Below are 23,664 nucleotides of genomic sequence, written 5' to 3' on the forward strand. Positions count from 1 at the left end.
CGTGCTCTATTATTAATGTTAATGAAAAAAGCTACTCGCCTGCTGGTAATATCAACTCAACATGGGCGAGCCCTGTGTGTGTGTGTGTGTGTGTGGTTTTCTGGGTATGCACCTTAACCCTGGCTGTGCTCAAAGCTGTGACCATGCAGCAAGCTTAAGCCTATAGGGAACCATGTTAAAAATGGGTTTTGAAGCAAAAAGTGGCACTGTGCGCTCATTTGCATGTCATTTCCCAGAATTCCTTGCTGCAGTGGAAGTGCTGTGTGCTGGGTGATTATTGGGAAAGGCGGGGTTGCAGACCTGCCTAAGACATGCAGATGAGCATACAGTTGTATTTACATTTGCATATTTGCTTTGCTGTGGAGGGTTTATGTCACTTTTTTTACTCACCATAACAATTTTTAATATATATCTTTTATAATAATATATTTTTTACAATATATATCACTTTTAATATGTTAACACATACCACATAGCATATCTTTACACATGTTCACGGTCAAACATAAATTTGGTTCAACAGTTATCATACACTAAACATTCACATGTTATTCCATATTCACATGTACACACACTTTTTCCAGTACTGAGCCAACATTCCATTAGTTGCACACTCAACACATTAGTCAAGTTATATAATTTTTATAGTTCACATGTATTAGTCCCTTTTCTGTTATGGTTTAGATTTTGTCCAAATAATATCATATGAAAACGTGTCTGTCACATTGGTACATGTATTGTATATATGTATGTATGTATATATATATATGTATGTGTGTTCAGGTATGAAAATGGGTATATTTATTGATTATGCCTTTGTTATATCTATGTCCACCTCTCCATTCACCTCCTTGTTTTTTATTCAATGGATGTTTGTTTTTTATTCAATGGATTTTTATTCAATGGATTTGTAGCAATGACTATATATAGTGAGTTTTAGTCAATTCTGTCCACACTGTTTATTATAGTGTGTTGATAATATCGATTCTCTGATAGAACTTTCAGTACAGACATTATACAGTTCAGCAGTAGTATCATTTTTTGGAAGCCATTATAGAGAGATACGCACATACATTCAAATTATATATATATATATACTTCAATCATAGTCAAATTTTATATATTTATTTATATTTTAAATATTTTTTCTTAAATATACAGTGGTATCCAATCCATTGCATTTAATCTTTTTGTTTCCATTAGTAAATGTTAATTCCCTCCTTAAGACACACATTTTCTGTTATAAGCCCACTGAGCATATATATTTTGGCTAATTATCCCCTCTATCTGCATATGTATAGTTACTATCGTGGTTTTCAACAGTTGATTAAGCTTTCTTTAATGCAACATCCCGTTCAGCTGTTTTAGGGGTTGCTACGTTACCAATAGTGTATATATAATCCATGAGTCCAGCCCCTTCCCATCACCCTTTGAGAAAGTCGCCCGGGTGTGATGAAACGCGTCAGGGAGCGTCATCACGCATTACGTTACGTACGGACATTACGTCATCATGTGTGCGCATGAACAGGCCGGTTCGTGCGTCCAACAGCTTGAGGCCATCCAGCAAGGAGATTCTCTGAGGACTCCAGTACGATTCCGGTACACTTCTCTCACGCCCTGAACATCCTGATGATCACAGATCCTCCATCATCCTGAAACTGACGGACGTCTGAGTCAAGCAAAGATACCGGATGGTGGTGATATAATCACGACATGCTTTTAATTCTTTTACCCTTGTGAGTGCTATTTCCCCCCCCTCCCCCTTCCCATCATAAATATACAGTTTTATAATATGGGGCGTGCGCTCTCTCCTCTTTCTCCTATATATATATATATATATATATATATATATATATATATATATATAGTGGTTGACAAATCACCAAAAAATCTACTCGCCACACAAAAAAATCTACTCGCCACCTAGTACCAAACGTGTGCTGCTTGGGCCAATATTTACTCGCCCGGGGGTTAAATCCACTCACCCGGGGCGAGCAAATGTATAGGTTTGTCGAACACTGTATAATATATATATATATATATATATATATATATATATATATATATATATATATATATATATAGTGTAACAGAGCAGATGGCACACAAATAAAGATGAAGACAGGTGCTAGTCCCATATAGACAAATATAATCAAAGGCTCCTTACCAGGCAGACCATAGAGTCCAGAGAATCCAAAGTACACGCAGCAAGGAAGAGACAGCACACTTGGTAATGATGAAAAAATTGTATTGAATAGCAGGCACAATCACTATATATACCCATAACCATCTAACAGTGACAAACAATTAACTAAAACCAAACGTACACACATCTGTGTGACTGCAGCCATCTCCGTCGAGGATGCGATGACATCATCACCACGCGTCTATCACACGTGCTGTCAGCAGTGAGGAGCATCATAGGTAACTAAGGGAACTCCCCTAAACCAAAAGCAACCTCTCCTGCGCATGCGTGGCGCTCAAATCCCGGCTGTATAGCAGTGAAGGGCATAATTGACAGCGCCTGGATATTGCTAGAGAAGCTATTAAGTCCTTGAAGTCTAATGAGGAAATCATCATCAAACCAGCCGACAATGGCGGTGGCATTGTCGTCATGAACTATGGTGACTACAGGGCTGAGATCGAGAGGCAGCTTATGGACACTAATTACTACAAAAAACTGCAGAAGGATCCCACACCGGTCTATAAGAAAGAAAGAAATTCCATCATCAGACTTGGTGTAAACAACCTGTGGATCTCTGAGGAAACTGGCTCTTTTTTATCCCAGGACCACCCCTTGGTCCCAGTGATTTATGTGCTACCTAAAGTGCATAAATCCATTATAAATCTGCCAGGCAGACTAATTATTGCAGCAAGAGGTTCCCTTTGCCACCCACTCTCCCAATTTGTTGACTTTTTGTTACAATCTATGGTCATGAAAATGACATCATTTGTCAAGGATACGATGGCCTTTATTAATAAACTGGGCACTATTACCTTTGACATCACTGATATGTTACTGGTGACGCTGGATGTCTCCAGTCTTTACACCAATATCCCACATGGTGAGGGACTGGAGGCAATCCGAGAACATCTTTCTAATCAGTTGGAACATGACGGCCCACCCACTGAATTCATCTTACTGTTGATTGAAGTTATTCTTCACAAAAAAAATTTCAGGTTTGAACGTGACTTTTACCTCCAACTTACAGGAACAGCCATGGGTTCCAATATGGCACCTGCTTATGCTAATCTTTTCATGGACAGTTACGAACAACTACACCTTTTAAATGATGCACCCTTTGCTGATTACATTGTCCATTACACCCGCTACATTGACGATATCTTCTTGATATGGGGAGGCAATGAGGACGAACTATTACAATTCATTTCGTACCTCAACATGATTCCGTCTACTATACGCTTCACGGCGAATTACAACATGAACAGGATTCCATTTCTGGATACCGTGGTATATAAAAATGGTGGATTACCTGCAACAGAGATTTTTCAGAAACCTACAGATAAAAATACTTTGCTCTGTGCCACGAGCCATCACCCTGAGTCTCTTAAACGGGGTCTTCCCTACTCCCAGATGCTGAGGGTTAAGCGCATTACAAGCGATCCAAAGCTGGTAGAGGGTGCTTTATGTAAAATGGCTAACAGGTTTCTTGATAGGGGATAACTAAGATCAGAAATTGATATGGCCCTTATTAAATCTAGGGCCGTGGACAGGAAATCTCTCCTCTCACCACATATTGCCGGAATGGAGGCCAGCCGTATCAACATCAGTAGCACCTTCACTACCGCATCGAATGTCATTAAACGTAGCATCAAAAAGTATTGGAACATCTTGAGCAATGACCCTAAAATAGGTAGTATTTGTCAGGTACCACCTAGGATGTGCTATCGTCAGGGTAGAAACCTGAGGGACTTTCTGGTGCAGGCTGATCCATCCACTAAATATGCACCAGCAACCACATGGCTACAAAAGAAGCCTGGTGTATATAAATTCCATGAATGTATTAACTGTGGCTTCTTACAGATTGGCCAATCTTATGCCCATCCACATACTGGAAAACCTATACACATTAAAACCCCCATGTATTGTGAGACGAGATTCGTTGTGTATTTTATCATATGCCCTTGCGGGCTTTGTTACATAGGCAAAACTAGCCGTATGTTTAAAGAACGCATGGCTGTTCATAGGTCTACGATCAGGAAAGCGCTGATGGACTTGAACACAGGGGAGGACTACAAACTTCTTCCTGTGGCTAGACATTTCAAACAGGAGGAACATAGTCTGTCGACCCTAAGATGTATGCCCATCTTACAAGCTGTCACCTCGTCTCAAGGTGGTGACTTTTGCTGCAACTGGAGGTTAAAATGATACACGATCTTAAAACTATGTCACCTTTTGACCTCAACAAGGACTTCAGACTTGGGTGCTTCATTTAAGAACTTTATTTTTCTAGTGTCCCCCATATGGGATCATTGTGATGGCTTATTCTGATTTTTGGCATTGTCCTTATTATGGGCTTTCATTTTTATTCTTTTTTTTTTTGCCCTTTAGTGTCTTGCCCTTCATTCATTTTTTTGCCCTTCGTTTATGTTTGATTTATTTCACTTAATCTTCCCTTGATTCTATGTCTTTCCATCCCTGCTTTCCACCTCCTCTTACCCCCCCTCTCCCTTTCCCCTCCCGTTCCCCCTTCCCTTTCTCTCCCTCCCTCCTTCCCTTTCTCTCCCTCCCTTCCCCCCCCCCCCCTTTTCCTTTCTGTCTTTTTGCCCAGCCGTAGTGTTTGTACTTTGGTACTTTTATTCATAATCACTTTTAGTGGTGTATTCACATGTAATACAGGCTGCTGCCTCCACATCCAGGCATTGTCAAGCAGCTCCGACGGAGCACTTTGGGAAGCCCCCCCCCTCTCCTCTATTATGCACTTCACTGCTATACAGCCGGAATTTGAGCGCCACGCATGCGCAGGAGAGGTTGCTTTTGGTTTAGGGGGGTTCCCTTAGTTACCTATGATGCTCCTCACTGCTGATAGACGCGTGGTGATGACGTCATCGCATCCTCGACGGAGATGGCTGCAGTCACACAGGTGTGTGTACTTTTGGTTTTAGTTAATTGTTTGTCATTGTTAGATGGTTATGGGTATATATAGGTGGTGGTCATTGCGTAGTGAGCACTCCCTTGATAAAGGTCCTGTCCCTAGGACCGAAACGTCGGTGATTGTGCCTGTTATTCAATACACTTTTTTCATCATTACCAAGTGTGCTGTCTCTTCCTTGCTGTGTGTACTTTGGATTCTCTGGACTCTATGGTCTGCCTGGTAATGAGCCTTTGATTTTTTATATATATATATATATATATATATAACCCTACCTTATCTACAGTAAATATCTGGGTTTTTTTTCTCTCTCTCTATACACTGTTTTAGCCATTGATTCCTGTGTAAATCAGTATTGCTGACCTGAAGAAGAGAGGAGAACTCTCGAAAGCTTGTCCTATGACATAAATTGTTAGTCCAATAAAAAAGGTATCACCTAATACTGAAGAACTCATTTATTCTGCACTATCGCAACTGGACTAACACGGCTATTTTCTGCTATATATATATATATATATATATATATATATATATATATATATAAAACCAATAATATATGAGTCGTGTAAAGGGCAGGTGAAGACTCAATAAACTCTATAGATGGTACATGCAAGCTTGCTGGTATCTGTACGTAAAATCAGGCTCATGCTGGAAGTTTTGCAGGTATCCTGGTGGGGGCTGATAGCAAGGGTTGCCGGAGAAAGGTAATCAATCAAACCAGTTCTAGGTGAAGCTGAAGTGATATAAATCAAAGTCCAAAACAGGGGAGTGATCTTTATGGAGCCAGATTTTGTGAGTTCACAGGAAAAAAGAGAGAGAAACGCAAGCTCTATAGCGTAACTCAATAAAACAATTTAATACATGTTACAAAGAGGGTCACTAGGACTTGCACTCACAAGGGAAGAAAAATATTTGCATGTTATAGAGAAAATCTCTACTGGAGTGACGTCACCAGATGGAAGCCGAAAGCTGTTCCGATATGGCCCATCAAAGGTGACCGACAGCAGCCAGAGATTAACCCAAGGAGAAGCCGTCATGGACAGTGTAGGACCGTCAGGTGGATTCCACAATGTCCTCAGTGCAGGCAAGTTCGCCAGCGGCTCATGTCTGGAGCAGCTATCACAGCTGCAGTCAAATCTGCCTCTCGCACTGGCCTCCGTCTATGCATCAATGATTGGTGAGCATTAGTCAACGTCCCAACGCGTTTCATCCTCGATAAATTATGAAAAACGCTACTCGCCAGGCAAAAAATAGACTCGCCTCCCTAAAAAAAGTGTTTTTTTTTTTTTAAAGGCATTGTACAATGCCGAAAGTGAGATTGAGCATGCCCCCTGCCTCTCTCACCCCCTCCTTATACTCTTCCTTTTCCTTTCTCACCCCCTCCTCTTCTTCTAACGCCCCTCCTTCTCCTCTCACCTCCTCTTTCACCTACTCTCACCTACCTGACTTCATTGGAGAAGGGCAGCAGAGGAGGAGGGCAGTGGGAGAAGAGGATAGAGGAGGAGGACGTCTGGAAGCAGCGGGAGAAGAGGACGAAGAATGACAGGAGTGGAACAGGGCAGCAGAGGAGGAGGACTGTGAATGGCGATGGTGGAAGTTGACTGAGGGCCACCGAAGTGGCACAGAGGAGGAAGACAGCGGGCAGTAGGAGAAGAGGACTGAGGACAATGTGACTGGAGCGGAACAGCACAGGAGAACAGCCTGGGAGGAGCTGTGCTGTAGCAGCAGCAGACCTCGGAAGCCACACACTGTCTTCCTCGTTTACTGCTCTTCTCCGCTCCCGTGCTCTATTATTAATGTTAATGAAAAAAGCTACTCGCCTGCTGGTAATATCAACTCACCATGGGCGAGCCCTGTGTGTGTGTGTGTGTGTGTGTGTGGTTTTCTGGGTATGCACCTTAACCCTGGCTGTGCTCAAAGCTGTGACCATGCAGCAAGCTTAAGCCTATAGGGAACCATGTTAAAAATGGGTTTTGAAGCAAAAAGTGGCACTGTGCGCTCATTTGCATGTCATTTCCCAGAATTCCTTGCTGCAGTGGAAGTGCTGTGTGCTGGGTGATTATGGGGAAAGGCGGGGTTGCAGACCTGCCTAAGACATGCAGATGAGCATACAGTTGTATTTACATTTGCATATTTGCTTTGCTGTGGAGGGTTTTTGTCACTTTTTTTACTCACCATAACAATTTTTAATATATATCTTTTATAATAATATATTTTTTACAATATATATCACTTTTAATATGTTAACACATACCACATACCATATCTTTACACATGTTCACGGTCAAACATAAATTTGGTTCAACAGTTATCATACACTAAACATTCACATGTTATTCCATATTCACATGTACACACACTTTTTCCAGTACTGAGCCAACATTCCATTAGTTGCACACTCAACATATTAGTCAAGTTATATAATTTTTATAGTTCACATGTATTAGTCCCTTTTCTGTTATGGTTTAGATTTTGTCCAAATAATATCATATGAAAACGTGTCTGTCACATTGGTACATGTATTGTATATATGTATGTATGTATATATATATGTATGTGTGTTCAGGTATGAAAATGGGTATATTTATTGATTATGCCTTTGTTATATCTATGTCCACCTCTCCATTCACCTCCTTGTTTTTTATTCAATGGATGTTTGTTTTTTATTCAATGGATTTTTATTCAATGGATTTGTAGCAATGACTATATATAGAGAGTTTTAGTCAATTCTGTCCACACTGTTTATTATAGTGTGTTGATAATATCGATTCTCTGATAGAACTTTCAGTACAGACATTATACAGTTCAGCAGTAGTATCATTTTTTGGAAGCTATTATAGAGAGATACGCACATACATTCAAATTATATATATATATATATACTTCAATCATAGTCAAATTTTATATATTTATTTATATTTTAAATATTTTTTCTTAAATATACAGTGGTATCCAATCCACTGCATTTAATCTTTTTGTTTCCATTAGTAAATGTTAATTCCCTCCTTAAGACACACATTTTCTGTTATAAGCCCACTGAGCATATATATTTTGGCTAATTATCCCCTCTATCTGCATATGTATAGTTACTATCGTGGTTTTCAACAGTTGATTAAGCTTTCTTTAATGCAACATCCCGTTCAGCTGTTTTAGGGGTTGCTACGTTACCAATAGTGTATATATAATCCATGAGTCCAGCCCCTTCCCATCACCCTTTGAGAAAGTCGCCCGAGTGTGATGAAACGCGTCAGGGAGCGTCATCACGCATTACGTTACGTACGGACATTACGTCATCATGTGTGCGCATGAACAGGCCGGTTCGTGCGTCCAACAGCTTGAGGCCATCCAGCAAGGAGATTCTCTGAGGACTCCAGTACGATTCCGGTACACTTCTCTCACGCCCTGAACATCCTGATGATCACAGATCCTCCATCATCCTGAAACTGACGGACGTCTGAGTCAAGCAAAGATACCGGATGGTGGTGATATAATCACGACATGCTTTTAACTCTTTTACCCTTGTGAGTGCTATTTCCCCCCCCTCCCCCTTCCCATCATAAATATACAGTTTTATAATATGGGGCGTGCGCTCTCTCCTCTTTCTCCTATATATATATATATATATATATATATATATATATATATATATATATATATATATATATATATATATATATATATATATACAGTGGTTGACAAATCACCAAAAAATCTACTCGCCACACAAAAAAATCTACTCGCCACCTAGTACCAAACGTGTGCTGCTTGGGCCAATATTTACTCGCCCGGGGGTTAAATCCACTCACCCGGGGCGAGCAAATGTATAGGTTTGTCGAACACTGTATAATATATATATATATATATATATATATATATATATATATATATATATATAGTGTAACAGAGCAGATGGCACACAAATAAAGATGAAGACAGGTGCTAGTCCCATATAGACAAATATAATCAAAGGCTCCTTACCAGGCAGACCATAGAGTCCAGAGAATCCAAAGTACACGCAGCAAGGAAGAGACAGCACACTTGGTAATGATGAAAAAATTGTATTGAATAGCAGGCACAATCACTATATATACCCATAACCATCTAACAGTGACAAACAATTAACTAAAACCAAACGTACACACATCTGTGTGACTGCAGCCATCTCCGTCGAGGATGCGATGACATCATCACCACGCGTCTATCACACGTGCTGTCAGCAGTGAGGAGCATCATAGGTAACTAAGGGAACCCCCCTAAACCAAAAGCAACCTCTCCTGCGCATGCGTGGCGCTCAAATCCCGGCTGTATAGCAGTGAAGGGCATAATTGACAGCGCCTGGATATTGCTAGAGAAGCTATTAAGTCCTTGAAGTCTAATGAGGAAATCATCATCAAACCAGCCGACAATGGCGGTGGCATTGTCGTCATGAACTATGGTGACTACAGGGCTGAGATCGAGAGGCAGCTTATGGACACTAATTACTACAAAAAACTGCAGAAGGATCCCACACCGGTCTATAAGAAAGAAATAGATTCCATCATCAGACTTGGTGTAAACAACCTGTGGATCTCTGAGGAAACTGGCTCTTTTTTATCCCAGGACCACCCCTTGGTCCCAATGATTTATGTGCTACCTAAAGTGCATAAATCCATTACAAATCTGCCAGGCAGACCAATTATTGCAGCAAGAGGTTCCCTTTGCCACCCACTCTCCCAATTTGTTGACTTTTTGTTACAATCTGTGGTCATGAAAATGACATCATTTGTCAAGGATACGATGGCCTTTATTAATAAACTGGGCACTATTACCTTTGACATCACTGATATGTTACTGGTGACGCTGGATGTCTCCAGTCTTTACACCAATATCCCACATGGTGAGGGACTGGAGGCAATCCGAGAACATCTTTCTAATCAGTTGGAACATGACGGCCCACCCACTGAATTCATCTTACTGTTGATTCAAGTTATTCTTCACAAAAAAAAATTCAGGTTTGAACGTGACTTTTACCTCCAACTTACAGGAACAGCCATGGGTTCCAATATGGCACCTGCTTATGCTAATCTTTTCATGGACAGTTACGAACAACTACACCTTTAAATGATGCACCCTTTGCTGATTACATTGTCCATTACACCCGCTACATTGACGATATCTTCTTGATATGGGGAGGCAATGAGGACGAACTATTACAATTCATTTCGTACCTCAACATGATTCCGTCTACTATACGCTTCACGGCGAATTACAACATGAACAGGATTCCATTTCTGGATACCGTGATATATAAAAATGGTGGATTACCTGCAACAGAGATTTTTCAGAAACCTACAGATAAAAATACTTTGCTCTGTGCCACGAGCCATCACCCTGAGTCTCTTAAACGGGGTCTTCCCTACTCCCAGATGCTGAGGGTTAAGCGCATTACTAGCGATCCAAAGCTGGTAGAGGGTGCTTTATGTAAAATGGCTAACAGGTTTCTTGATAGGGGATATCTAAGATCAGAAATTGATATGGCCCTTATTAAATCTACGGCCGTGGACAGGAAATCTCTCCTCTCACCACATATTGCCGGAATGGAGGCCAGCCGTATCAACATCAGTAGCACCTTCACTACCGCATCGAATGTCATTAAACGTAGCATCAAAAAGCATTGGAACATCTTGAGCAATGACCCTAAAATAGGTAGTATTTGTCAGGTACCACCTAGGATGTGCTATCGTCAGGGTAGAAACCTGAGGGACTTTCTGGTGCAGGCTGATCCATCCACTAAATATGCACCAGCAACCACATGGCTACAAAAGAAGCCTGGTGTATATAAATTCCATGAATGTATTAACTGTGGCTTCTTACAGATTGGCCAATCCTATGCCCATCCACATACTGGAAAACCTATACACATTAAAAACCCCATGTATTGTGAGACGAGATTCATTGTGTATTTTATCATATGCCCTTGCGGGCTTTGTTACATAGGCAAAACTAGCTGTATGTTTAAAGAACGCATGGCTGTTCATAGGTCTACGATCAGGAAAGCTCTTATGGACTTGAACACAGGGGAGGACTACAAACTTCTTCCTGTGGCTAGACATTTCAAACAGGAGAAACACAGTCTGTCGACCCTAAGATGTATGCCCATCTTACAAGCTGTCACCTCGTCTCAAGGTGGTGACTTTTGCTGCAACTGGAGGTTAAAATGATACACGATCTTAAAACTATGTCACCTTTTGACCTCAACAAGGACTTCAGACTTGGGTGCTTCATTTAAGAACTTTATTTTTCTAGTGTCCCCCATATGGGATCATTGTGATGGCTTATTCTGATTTTTGGCATTGTCCTTATTATGGGCTTTAATTTTTATTCTTTTTTTTTTGCCCTTTAGTGTCTTGCCCTTCATTCATTTTTTTGCCCTTCGTTTATGTTTGATTTATTTCACTTAATCTTCCCTTGATTCTATGTCTTTCCATCCCTGCTTTCCACCTCCTCTTACCCCCCCTCTCCCTTTCCCCTCCCGTTCCCCCTTCCCTTTCTCTCCCTCCCTCCTTCCCTTTCTCTCCCTCCCTTCCCCCCCCCCCCTTTTCCTTTCTGTCTTTTTGCCCAGCCGTAGTGTTTGTACTTTGGTACTTTTATTCATAATCACTTTTAGTGGTGTATTCACATGTAATACAGGCTGCTGCCTCCATATCCAGGCACTGTAAAGCAGCTCCGACGGAGCACTTTGGGAAGCCCCCCCCCCCTCCTCTATTATGCCCTTCACTGCTTTACAGCCGGAATTTGAGCGCCACGCATGCGCAGGAGAGGTTGCTTTTGGTTTAGGGGGGTTCCCTTAGTTACCTATGATGCTCCTCACTGCTGATAGACGCGTGATGATGACGTCATCGCATCCTCGACGGAGATGGCTGCAGTCACACAGGTGTGTGTACTTTTGGTTTTAGTTAATTGTTTGTCATTGTTAGATGGTTATGGGTATATATAGGTGGTGGTCATTGCGTAGTGAGCACTCCCTTGATAAAGGTCCTGTCCCTAGGACCGAAACGTCGGTGATTGTGCCTGTTATTCAATATACTTTTTTCATCATTACCAAGTGTGCTGTCTCTTCCTTGCTGTGTGTACTTTGGATTCTCTGGACTCTATGGTCTGCCTGGTAATGAGCCTTTGATTTTATATATATATATATATATATATATATATAACCCTACCTTATCTACAGTAAATATCTGTTTTTTTTTCTCTCTCTCTATACACTGTTTTAGCCATTGATTCCTGTGTAAATCAGTATTGCTTGACCTGAAGAAGAGAGGAGAACTCTCGAAAGCTTGTCCTATGACATAAATTGTTAGTCCAATAAAAAAGATATCACCTAATACTGAAGAACTCATTTATTCTGCACTATCGCAACTGGACTAACACGGCTATTTTCTGCTCTATATATATATATATATATATATATATATATATATATATATATATAAAACCAATAATATATGAGTCGTGTAAAGGGCAGGTGAAGACTCAATAAACTCTATAGATGGAACATGCAAGCTTGCTGGTATCTGTACGTAAAATCAGGCTCATGCTGGAAGTTTTGCAGGTATCCTGGTGGGGGCTGATAGCAAGGGTTGCCGGAGAAAAGGAATGAATCAAACCAGTTCTAGGTGAAGCTGAAGTGATATAAATCAAAGTCCAAAACAGGGGAGTGATCTTTATGGAGCCAGATTTTGTGAGTTCACAGGAAAAAAGAGAGAGAAACGCAAGCTCTATAGCGTAACTCAATAAAACAATTTAATACATGTTACAAAGAGGGTCACTAGGACTTGCACTCACAAGGGAAGAAAAATATTTGCATGTTATAGAGAAAATCTCTACTGGAGTGACATCACCAGATGGAAGCCAAAAGCTGTTCCGATATGGCCCATCAAAGGTGACCGACAGCAGCCAGAGATTAACCCAAGGAGAAGCCGTCATGTACAGTGTAGGACCGTCCGGTGGATTCCACAATGTCCTCAGTGCAGGCAAGTTCGCCAGTGGCTCATGTCTGGAGCAGCTATCACAGCTGCCGTCAAATCTGCCTCTCACACTGGCCTCCGTCTATGCATCAATGATTGGTGAGCATTAGTCAACGTCCCAACGCGTTTCATCCTCGATAAATTATGAAAAACGCTACTCGCCAGGCAAAAAATAGACTCGCCTCCCTAAAAAAAGTGTTTTGTTTTTTTTAAAGGCATTGTACAATGCCGAAAGTGAGATTGAGCATGCCCCCTGCCTCTCTCACCCCCTCCTTATACTCTTCCTTTTCCTTTCTCACCCCCTCCTCTTCTTCTAACGCCCCTCCTTCTCCTCTCACCTCCTCTTTCACCTACTCTCACCTACCTGACTTCATTGGAGAAGGGCAGCAGAGGAGGAGGGCAGTGGGAGAAGAGGATAGAGGAGGAGGACGTCTGGAAGCAGCGGGAGAAGAGGACGAAGAATGACAGGAGTGGAACAGGGCAGCAGAGGAGGAGGACTGTGAATGGCGATGGTGGAAGTTGACTGAGGGCCACCGGAGCGGCACAGAGGAGGAAGACAGCGGGCGGTAGGAGAAGAGGACTGAGGACAATGTGACTGGAGCGGGACAGCACAGGAGAACAGCCTGGGAGGAGCTGTGCTGTAGCAGCAGCAGACCCCGGAAGCCACACACTGTCTTCCTCGTTTACTGCTCTTCTCCGCTCCCGTGCTCTATTATTAATGTTAATGAAAAAAGCTACTCGCCTGCTGGTAATATCAACTCACCATGGGCGAGCCGTGTGTGTGTGTGTGTGTGTGTGTGTGTGTGTGTGTGTGTGTCTGTGTGTGTGTGTGTGTGTGTGTGTTTGTGTGTGTGTGTGTGTGTGTGTGTGTGTGTGTGTGTGTGTGTGTGTGTGTGTGTGTGGTTTTCTGGGTATGCACCTTAACCCTGGCTGTGCTCAAAGCTGTGACCATGCAGCAAGCTTAAGCCTATAGGGAATCATGTTAAAAATGGTTTTTGAAGCAAAAAGTGGCACTGTGCGCTCATTTGCATGTCATTTCCCAGAATTCCTTGCTGCAGTGGAAGTGCTGTGTGCTGGGTGATTATGGGGAAAGGCTGGGTTGCAGACCTGCCTAAGACATGCAGATGAGCCTACAGTTGTATTTACATTTGCATATTTGCTTTGCTGTGGAGGGTTTTTGTCACTTTTTTTTACTCACCATAACTTAACTCAGTATATATATATATATATATACAGTATATAGTGACAGATATAAGGGAATGGTAGAGGAGGGTGTATATATTGCCCCTCAATTATTGCAGGAGTTCTGCTATAATTAAGCCACAGGGAGATGAGGTGTATAATCTGTGGTTTATTGCACCTCCTTTTGGGTCCCTGGGGTGGAGCACTTGGAGAGTAGGGTAGGTCAGTGCTCCACTCCACGTTTTGGAGATTTGCCAGGTGGAGTCCAAACCGGGGCTTCTAGCTTTCCCTGGTTTCACATGGCTGCAGCTGCTGATTGAGAGAGGCTGCTGATTAAAAACCTGCTGTGAGCAGAGCAAAGCAGACTAATTTTACTCTCAGAAAAGTTTGTACTGAGAAAGCTGTTTTGTGCTCAGTGGAGGAGGACTTTTGTTTTGTTTTGTTTTAATTTATACATGTTACCTGCTGTAACGTTTATTAGCAAAATAAACAGGCCAAGGCTTTATTTACACCTCTGTGTCAGAAGACTGTCTCCTCTACCTGGAAGGCTGTGCGAAAGTGGTGATCCCTGGACAAAAGGTACATAGTTAAAGGGTACTTTTGTCACATATAGTGTTGTTCTAATGTGGGCATCACACTGACAAGCCTGTAAGGTGCACAAAAGACTTCTGGAGAATGGAGAAAATTATCAAAGCGCTGATCCAATCCACATCTGTACAGCAAGAAACTAATGCCACACAGCAGGAAAACATTGCAGCATTGCAGAAACTGGTGCTGGCCCAAAAGGAAAACAGAGATGTTTTGATTAAGCAAGCTGCATTTGCCCAGGCTGAAGCTCATCGTTTGCTCAGAGGGGAGCACCAAAATGCCGTCTATGCCTTACATCAAGAGATCCAGGGACTATCTGAGAGGCTTACCGGGAATGACGCAAAGCACATCCTAAGGTGGTTAGAGTGAGTAACTACCTGCAAAAGATGGTGGCTGAAGATGATGTAGAGGCCTACCTGATGGTGTTTGAGAGAACGGCTGAGAGAGAAAAATGGCCATTGGCTGAATGGACAAGTCTGCTAGTACCGTTTCTGAGTGGGATGCCCCAGAAAGCATACTATCATCTGGAACCGGCTCAAGCCAGTGATTACAGCAAGCTGAAAACAGAGATCCTGGCATGCCTTGGGGGTGACAATGGCTGTCCGTGCCCAGAGGTTTCACTCCTGGACCTACAACCTGGATAAAGCCACAAGATCACAGATGTTTGACTTAATACATCTTGCCAGAAAGTTGTTACAACCAGAAATCAACATATCCAGCCACATTGTGGAAGGAAAGATACGTTATATCTATGGCGCTTGGCCCCAAGGAGTACTAGATGAAAAAAAGGATATATACAACCAGATGGAGAGTGATATCCGCTTGGGCTCGCCTCATGTCGACGATGAATCATGGAAAAGATATAAAAACAAACATAGTGTAATACAGTAACTAACAAAAAACATAAAACACCACTAACAAATACTAAGACAGACAAATGCTGAGACAGGCAGATGACTGGAATGAGTAAAAAGCATTTAATACAACAACTGATTGTTCAGTAGAAATAAAAACACACAATAATGAAAGTCCCAATGGTATCCTGTAACTGGCTGAAATGCCCGCTTACCGGAGCCTAGATGATAATAGGCAGTGGATAATCGGAGAGTATCCCCTCTCATAAGACGCTGGTGCAGCTCCTGCACGTCTCTCTGGCGTCTGCCACGTGTAGTCGTGTGGAGTCTGAAGAATCAGTGGATGGGGCGTCCGTCCACGCTATCACATGGGCAGGGAAAGCGGTTTGAATGCCTTGCATCCGTCCTCCGTGGTATGGGCATGCGCAGACGCGCCAGACGTCAGGAGAGTGTAGCCGCAAAATCATCAGCTCCTCGCGGTGGCGTGGGGAGCTAATGGCAGCAAATTCAAAGATGCTTCAGTAGAGAAGCTGCACAGCACAGCTTGCGGGGAACAGGACAGCTGATTGAACACACAGTGATACCAGGGACCACCCTACGCGTTTCAGAAGACTGCGCTTCCTTCCTCAGGGGTAAAAAAGTAGTGCCTCAGTGTTTGAATGTCCACATTTAAATTGTCCCGACTTAAAGGTACAGTGACTCAATAAAGAGATAGACATGCGCAATGGCATCAATGTGAACAGAATGTCTCAGCAAACAGAACATAACAACATAAAAAACAAAACATATATGTGCTATAAAATCATACTAAAATACACAATACATAATACAATTACCAGAAGAGCCAATAATAACCACCAACTGGCAAGTATATGTAAACCAAAAAGAATAGATGCATGATTTATACACATGTATTAAATTACCCTACACTGTCAGGTAACCATCATTAACCCTTAAATAGCCATCCAACATGGGGTGTGCAAAATATGATGATATACATCATAGGAACAACATGTGACCAATCAGAGAACATATTGATGGGCCACAAATATCAAATAGACGCAAGATAGGCAGTATGCAGATGGAAAAAATGAAGCCCAAGACCTTACAGAAATAGACCGCAAGCCGTCCCAACAAAAGTAACGAATAGAACACAACATATGGGCGAATGTACAGTGTCCAGTGCAAAACCATCCCAACATCATAATAATAAAAAGGTGAAAGAAATGTGACAATATCTACTAGTTACTAAATCTGTAGTTCCTTATTTGGTAAAAGCTATAATAAAGCTAATAAAAACACTTATAATATAATCTAAACCAAATGGGATATAATATATATATATATATATATATATATATATATAGCTACTAAATATGCAGTTCCTTATATGGTGAAGAGCTATAATAAAGTTAATATGAACACTTATTGTATAATTTAAACCAAATGTGACATAATATATGCTAAATCAAATAGACCCACATAACAGTGACTCATAGATGGTCATAACAAAAAATAACCATCAGTGAATCAACTGAAACATGACCAAAGATGACCAGATATGAATGACAGTAGTTAATGGACCAAGATATTACATTACTTATTAATGAGAAATGCTTTGAGGTCGAACACAATATTGAGACCAAGCGGTATAGGCGTCTGGAGCTCATATATCCAGAAAGACTCCTTTTGCCCAGGAGGCTATTGATGTTACCTCCCCGCCAATTGGGTGTGAGTGCCTCTATGGCCATACATTTTAGACCTGTGGGGTCCTTGCCATGTACCTGGAGAAAGTGATTCGACACACTATGTGTGATCAAGCCCTTTGTGATATTGTAAATGTGCTCATATAAACGTCGTTTAAAAGACCTTGTAGTCATTCCCACATACTGCAGACCGCAGGGACATTCCAAAAGATAAATAACGTTCGTGCAGTTGCAGGTAATATGTTGTTTGATATTGTATGTCTTTGATGTGACCGTTGAGGAGAATGAAACTTTTTTTAAACTGTATTTGCAGGCTATGCATGTATTGCAAATAAAATAGCCTTTAAGGCCAAAACTGTTGTGTATTTTTTTCCGCATAAGGGGACAGCTAGGAGCCAATTTCTGTCCAATGTTTGGTGCTTTTGTGAACACTATATTCGGTTTAACAGGTAATATGTTGGCTAGGTCTTTGTCCTTTTTGAGGATTGGCCAATGCTTATGCAAAATCTTCTTTATATTAGGGGCCATTAAATTATACTTGTAATAAATGTTATATTTGTTATTGTCTCTGTTTTCTTTTTATATTGAAGAAGAGTGCTTCTATCTAACAATTCGACCTCGGATATAATCCGATCCAAATCATGTGATGCATATTTCCTTTCAATGAATTTATTTTTTAAATCTTGTGCTTGTATTTGGAAAGTATTTACTGTTGAACTGTTTCGTTTTAACCTGATAAACTGTCCCTTTGGTATGTTGTTGATCCACGCAGGGTTGTGATGGCTATTGGCATGTAGATAATTATTGGCTTGGACGGTTTTAAAAAAAGTTTTAGTGTGCAAAGTGTTGCCTTCTATATATATATACATAAATCCAATTTTTTTATTAAAGTGTAACTTGATGTAAAAGTGAATTTAAGATTAAACAAATTATTATTCATATAATCCTGAAATAATAACAACTCTGATAAAGTGCCTGACCAAATAAAGAAAATGTCATCGATGTAGCGCCGCCACAGGACCAAGTTCGCTCCATATGGACAGCCGGACCAAATAAATGTATCTTCCCAGCTGCCCATAAATAGATTGGAAAAACTAGGAGTGAACTTAGTACCCATGGCGGTGCCACATGTCTGTAAAAAATAAGATCCATTAAAATTAAAAAAAAATTGTGATAAAATAAACTTAATGCCTGTAATCAAAAACATTGTGGAGCAACTAGCGTGACGCTGTCTCTACCCACCGGAACCCTTGTATGCCAATGACGTCACTTCCGGTTGCTGACACGCACTCGTGACACGCACAGCAGAGAAGGAGGGAGACCAGAGAGAGAGGCCCCATCCGGTGGCAGCATCGAGCTATATTTGCAGAGATCATTGAGATCTAAAATGCTGTTTTTAATCTTGCAACATGTGAGTAGATTGGATTATAACTACTTCGTTTATTAAATTGTTTTACGGTCTACGCTATGTCCAGTGTTTTCCTGCCCTAAAGGTCAGCTGGGAACCACAGTATTCTGGCAGCACCATACTCCACAGATTGACACCAGCTCTTAAAGATACCTTTATGTGCCTTCATCCTACCTCACGTTTGTGAGTATTCTGTGTACACATTCTGTGCTAGCAACTTTACTCCATCACTGTTTGCACAATATTGCACCAAAAGCATTTTTCTTTTTATGTGTTTTCACATGGTATGCGCTTCCTGATGATCCACTTGCCACTTTCTATGAGGATTAAGAAAGAAATCCTACACCAGGTCACAGCTGCAATCAACCATTGTGTTTGTCTAAGTATCACCATTATTATATTGATTATATCACTGTTATTGTAAATGTATATGAGCGCCAAATTTGGTTAAACACTCCACACACACTCAATACCTACAGTACAATAATGTGCCAAATAACTATTATCCAGATATGGATAATAGATTATTTGCCCATTATTAAACACATTAAATAGCATATTAAAATAAATAAAGTTTTACTGACCTCATCAATAAGAAGCCCCCGTCGCCAGCAAAATCCTTGTCCTCCGTTGCCCACAAAATACATAGCCAAAACATTGCAATTACATTCAGATATCAATTAACCCTTTAAACACCTTATCGGATAATAACCGCAAAGGTAATTAAGGGGTTAAGCCACCCTGGCCCGATACCCACCCTTCACTTATTCATTTGTACAATGGCTTCATCATGCAACTATATAAATATACACATACAGATATATATATATATCTATATATATATAGATATATATATCTGTATGTATATATATATATATATATATATATATATATATATATATATATATATATATATATATATATACACACGATGAACCAATATACAAATATATATCTGTATGTATATATATATATATATACACACATGATGAACCAATATACAAATAAATGTAGAAGGGTTATCAAAAACATGCTCTAATACAAATACCACTTCTCCATACAGACACAGTACAATAAAATCATATTTCATAACAAAAATCCAATCTCATTTTCCAATAAAAATCCTCAAATGCCAATCAAAAGCCTCAAATGCCAATCAAAACATTGCATTTACATTGTATACATGATGCATACAATCTATGCACCATAAACACTCTGCCAATGAATGTTAACAATAACATATTCCAAACAAAATACCAATACATCCAAACAAGTATACTATTTAAACCAATCAATTAGCGTTCATTAATTAAATCACTAAACAATTTAAATTCCATCCCTAACAATTAAACAATTAACTCTTTCAATCGTTAAACAGAACAAGTTACCATCAGACAACATATAAGGTCAAAAAGAATACAATATACAAAAGCAAGCCTCGCCATGACGTAAAGTACACCATACAAGACCAACAATTACATCTATCTAATTTTTAAATACATTACACACACATTAATACATAGCAGCATAAGCAAAAACATTTTAAACACAGCAAAACAAGCTTTTAAAACAACATTATTTCTTACCCTGTATGTATATATGGATCTAGACATACATACATACAGTGGCAAGAAATGATATACCAAAAAAACCACATGTACTGTCGCGGCCGAGTTTATTCGAGCATTTGCCCGGTCTCGGCCGCGACAGTAACCGGGCGCGCGCCGGGGTGTCCCGAACGCGCGCCGAAGCCTCGGAGGAGCGGCCCTCCAATCGGGGCTTCTCCTTCGCCTCTCCGGGTCCGCCGGGCCCCCCGGAACCCCCCACCGCCGTCCCAAATATCACGGCACATGAGGGCTCCCTCGGGGAGCCCTGGGCATGCGCGCAGAGGGCGCAGGCACCCGATGAAGCGTGACCGCGCATCGGTGACGCGCGGCACGCCGAGGGAGTGGGGCTAGCAAGCCGGGGCATCCCCCGGCTTGCGGAACTAGCCCTGCTCGAATAAATCGTGTCGGTAGTGTACAAAACAAAAAAAGAACAAGTTAAATAAAATAAATTTCATTTGTTCACTTACCATTACTTGACCCACTCACCGACTCCCGTTGAACAGCTTACTCTCGAACCAATCCACGCACAGGAACCCATAAAATAATAAACCATAAAATAATAAACCATAATATAATAAAACACGACAATCCAGGAGTCTTCTATTTGTAATCCACCTTCATCTGTATTCTTCTTTCTTGTATCTTCTTCCGGGGTCTTCTTGTCGTCTTCGGCCACGCCCTGGTCTTCTATCTTCTCCGGAGGTCCTTCCTCCTCGGCGTCTGCCTTTAAGATGACGTCATGAAAAGAAACATGGCCGGCCTCACATGGTACGGTAGCCAATCAGAGCGTGGGAACTCCATCCCAACTCTGATTGGCTCTAGTAGACCATGGGACAGAGGCTTGGGGGAGAACAGATGTGACGTAATTGAAAGCCTGTCACATGGTACCATACCATGTGAGGCCGGATATCTTTCTTTTCATGACGTAATCTTAAAGGCAATTGAAGCAAAACCATTCTGATTGGCTGTGCTTTCTTTGCCTTTAAATGACGTCATCATTTTTTTTTTTTCGGCCAAAACACATGGTTTTCACGGCCCAATCAGGGCCATGGGAACCATGACGAAAATGTGACGTCATAGGCCTTTAAAAGCCTATGTCGTCTCATTTGGAAGGCAGACGCCGAGGAGGAAGGACCTCCGGAGAAGAAAGAAGACCAGGGCGTGGCGGAAAATGACAAGAAGACCCTGGAAGAAGATACAAGAAAGAAGAATACAGGTGAAGATGGATTACAAATAGATGACCCCTGGATTGTCGTGTCTTATTATTTTATGGTTTATTATTTTACGGTTTATTATTTTATGGGTTCCTGTGCGTGGATTGGTTCGAGAGTAAGCTGTTCAACGGGAGTCTGTGAGTGGGTCAAGTAATGGTAAGTGAACAAAAGAAATGTATTTTATTTAACTTGTTCTTTTTTTGTTTTGTACATGTGTTTTTTTTTTTTTTGGTATATCATTTCTTGCCACTGTATGTATGTATGTATGTATGTATGTAGGTATGTATGTATGTATGTATGTATGTCTAGATCGATATATACATACAGGGTAAGAAATGATGTTGTTTTAAAAGCTTGTTTTGCTGTGTGTAAAATTTTTTGCATATGCTGCTATGCATAAATGTGTTTGTAATGTATTTAAACATTAGATAGATGTAATTGTTGGTCTTGTATGGTGTACTTTAGGTCATGGTGAGGCTTGCTTTTGTATATTGTATTCTTTTTGGTACTTATATGTTGTCTGATGGTAACTTGTTCTGTTTAACGATTGAAAGAGTTAATTGTTTAATTGTTAGGGATGGAATTTAAATTGTTTAGTGATTTAATTAATGAACGCTAATTGATTTATGGTTACTTGATTGGTTTAAATAGTATACTTGTTTGGAAGTATTGGTATTTTGTTTGGAATATGTTATTGTTAACATTCATTGGCAGAGTGTTCATGGTGCATAGATTGTATGCATCATGTATACAATGTAAATGCAATGTTTTGAGTGGCATTTGAGGCTTTTGATTGGCATTTGAGGATTTTGATTTAAAAATGAGATTGGATTTTTGTTAGGAAATATGATTTTATTGTACTGTGTCTGTATGGAGAAGTGGTATCTGTCGTAGAGCATGTTTTTGATAACCCTTCTACATTTATTTGTATATTGGTTCATCATGTGTGTATATATATATATATATATATATATATATATATATATATATATATATATATATATATATGTATATATATAGTTGCATGATGAAGCCACTGTACAAATGAATGGGTGAAGGGTGGGTATCGGGCCAGGGTGGCTAAACCCCTTAATTACCTTTGCGGTTATTATCCGATAAGGTGATTAAGGGGTTAATTGATATCTGAATGCAATTGCAATGTATTGGCTATGTATTTTGTGGGCAACGGAGGACAAGGATTTTGCTGGTGACGGGGGCTTCTTATTGATGAGGTCAGTAAAACTTTATTTATTTTAATATGCTAGTTAATGTGTTTAATAATGGGCAAATGATCTATTATCCATATCTGGATAATAGTTATTTGACACATTATTGTACTGTAGGTGTTGAGGGGGGGGAGGATTGATGTTTTGAATGTATAGGTCAGGTTTATTTATTTTACATTCAGGGTTTGTTCCTTTTGGTGCTGTGTGAGACCTCTGGAGACCACCTGCGGTATCCTCGGGTATCTAACGGGTACCAGGCTGGTGGGTCCATGGGGGACACCTGTGGGGAAGAACCGGTGGCCCCAAATCTGTGGGGGCACCGCGGACCCATAGTGCCCAACCGTGGGTCCCCAGACCCCTGTGAGAACCACCCAAGGCCCCTCAGACACCTGTGGGTCTGACCCGGGCTCCCAGACTTAAACAGGCCTACCGTGGGGACCCAATTGTGGCCCATGGTGACCTGCGGAGACCACCTGGTGGGCCATGGTGCTTGGCGGGACCCACCAACAGGCCTCCAGAACCTGTATGAAACAAGTTGCTGGTACCCTGTAGGTCTGTCAGGTGACCCGTCAGGCCCACCGGGGACTCGTGTGGGCCTGGGGTATGAACCCTGTATGTAAAATGATAAATCATGTATTTATGGGGGGGCACAGGGGGTAGGTAATGTATTTAATAAATAGAATAATGTTTATTGTGGGGCAGTGTATTGTTTTAATTGTGGGTACTGGGGGTGGGGGAAGGGGGTATTGGGTCCAAGGG

The sequence above is a fragment of the Ascaphus truei genome, chromosome 3 (genome assembly GCF_040206685.1).
Source record: "Ascaphus truei isolate aAscTru1 chromosome 3, aAscTru1.hap1, whole genome shotgun sequence".
NCBI lineage: Eukaryota > Metazoa > Chordata > Amphibia > Anura > Ascaphidae > Ascaphus > Ascaphus truei.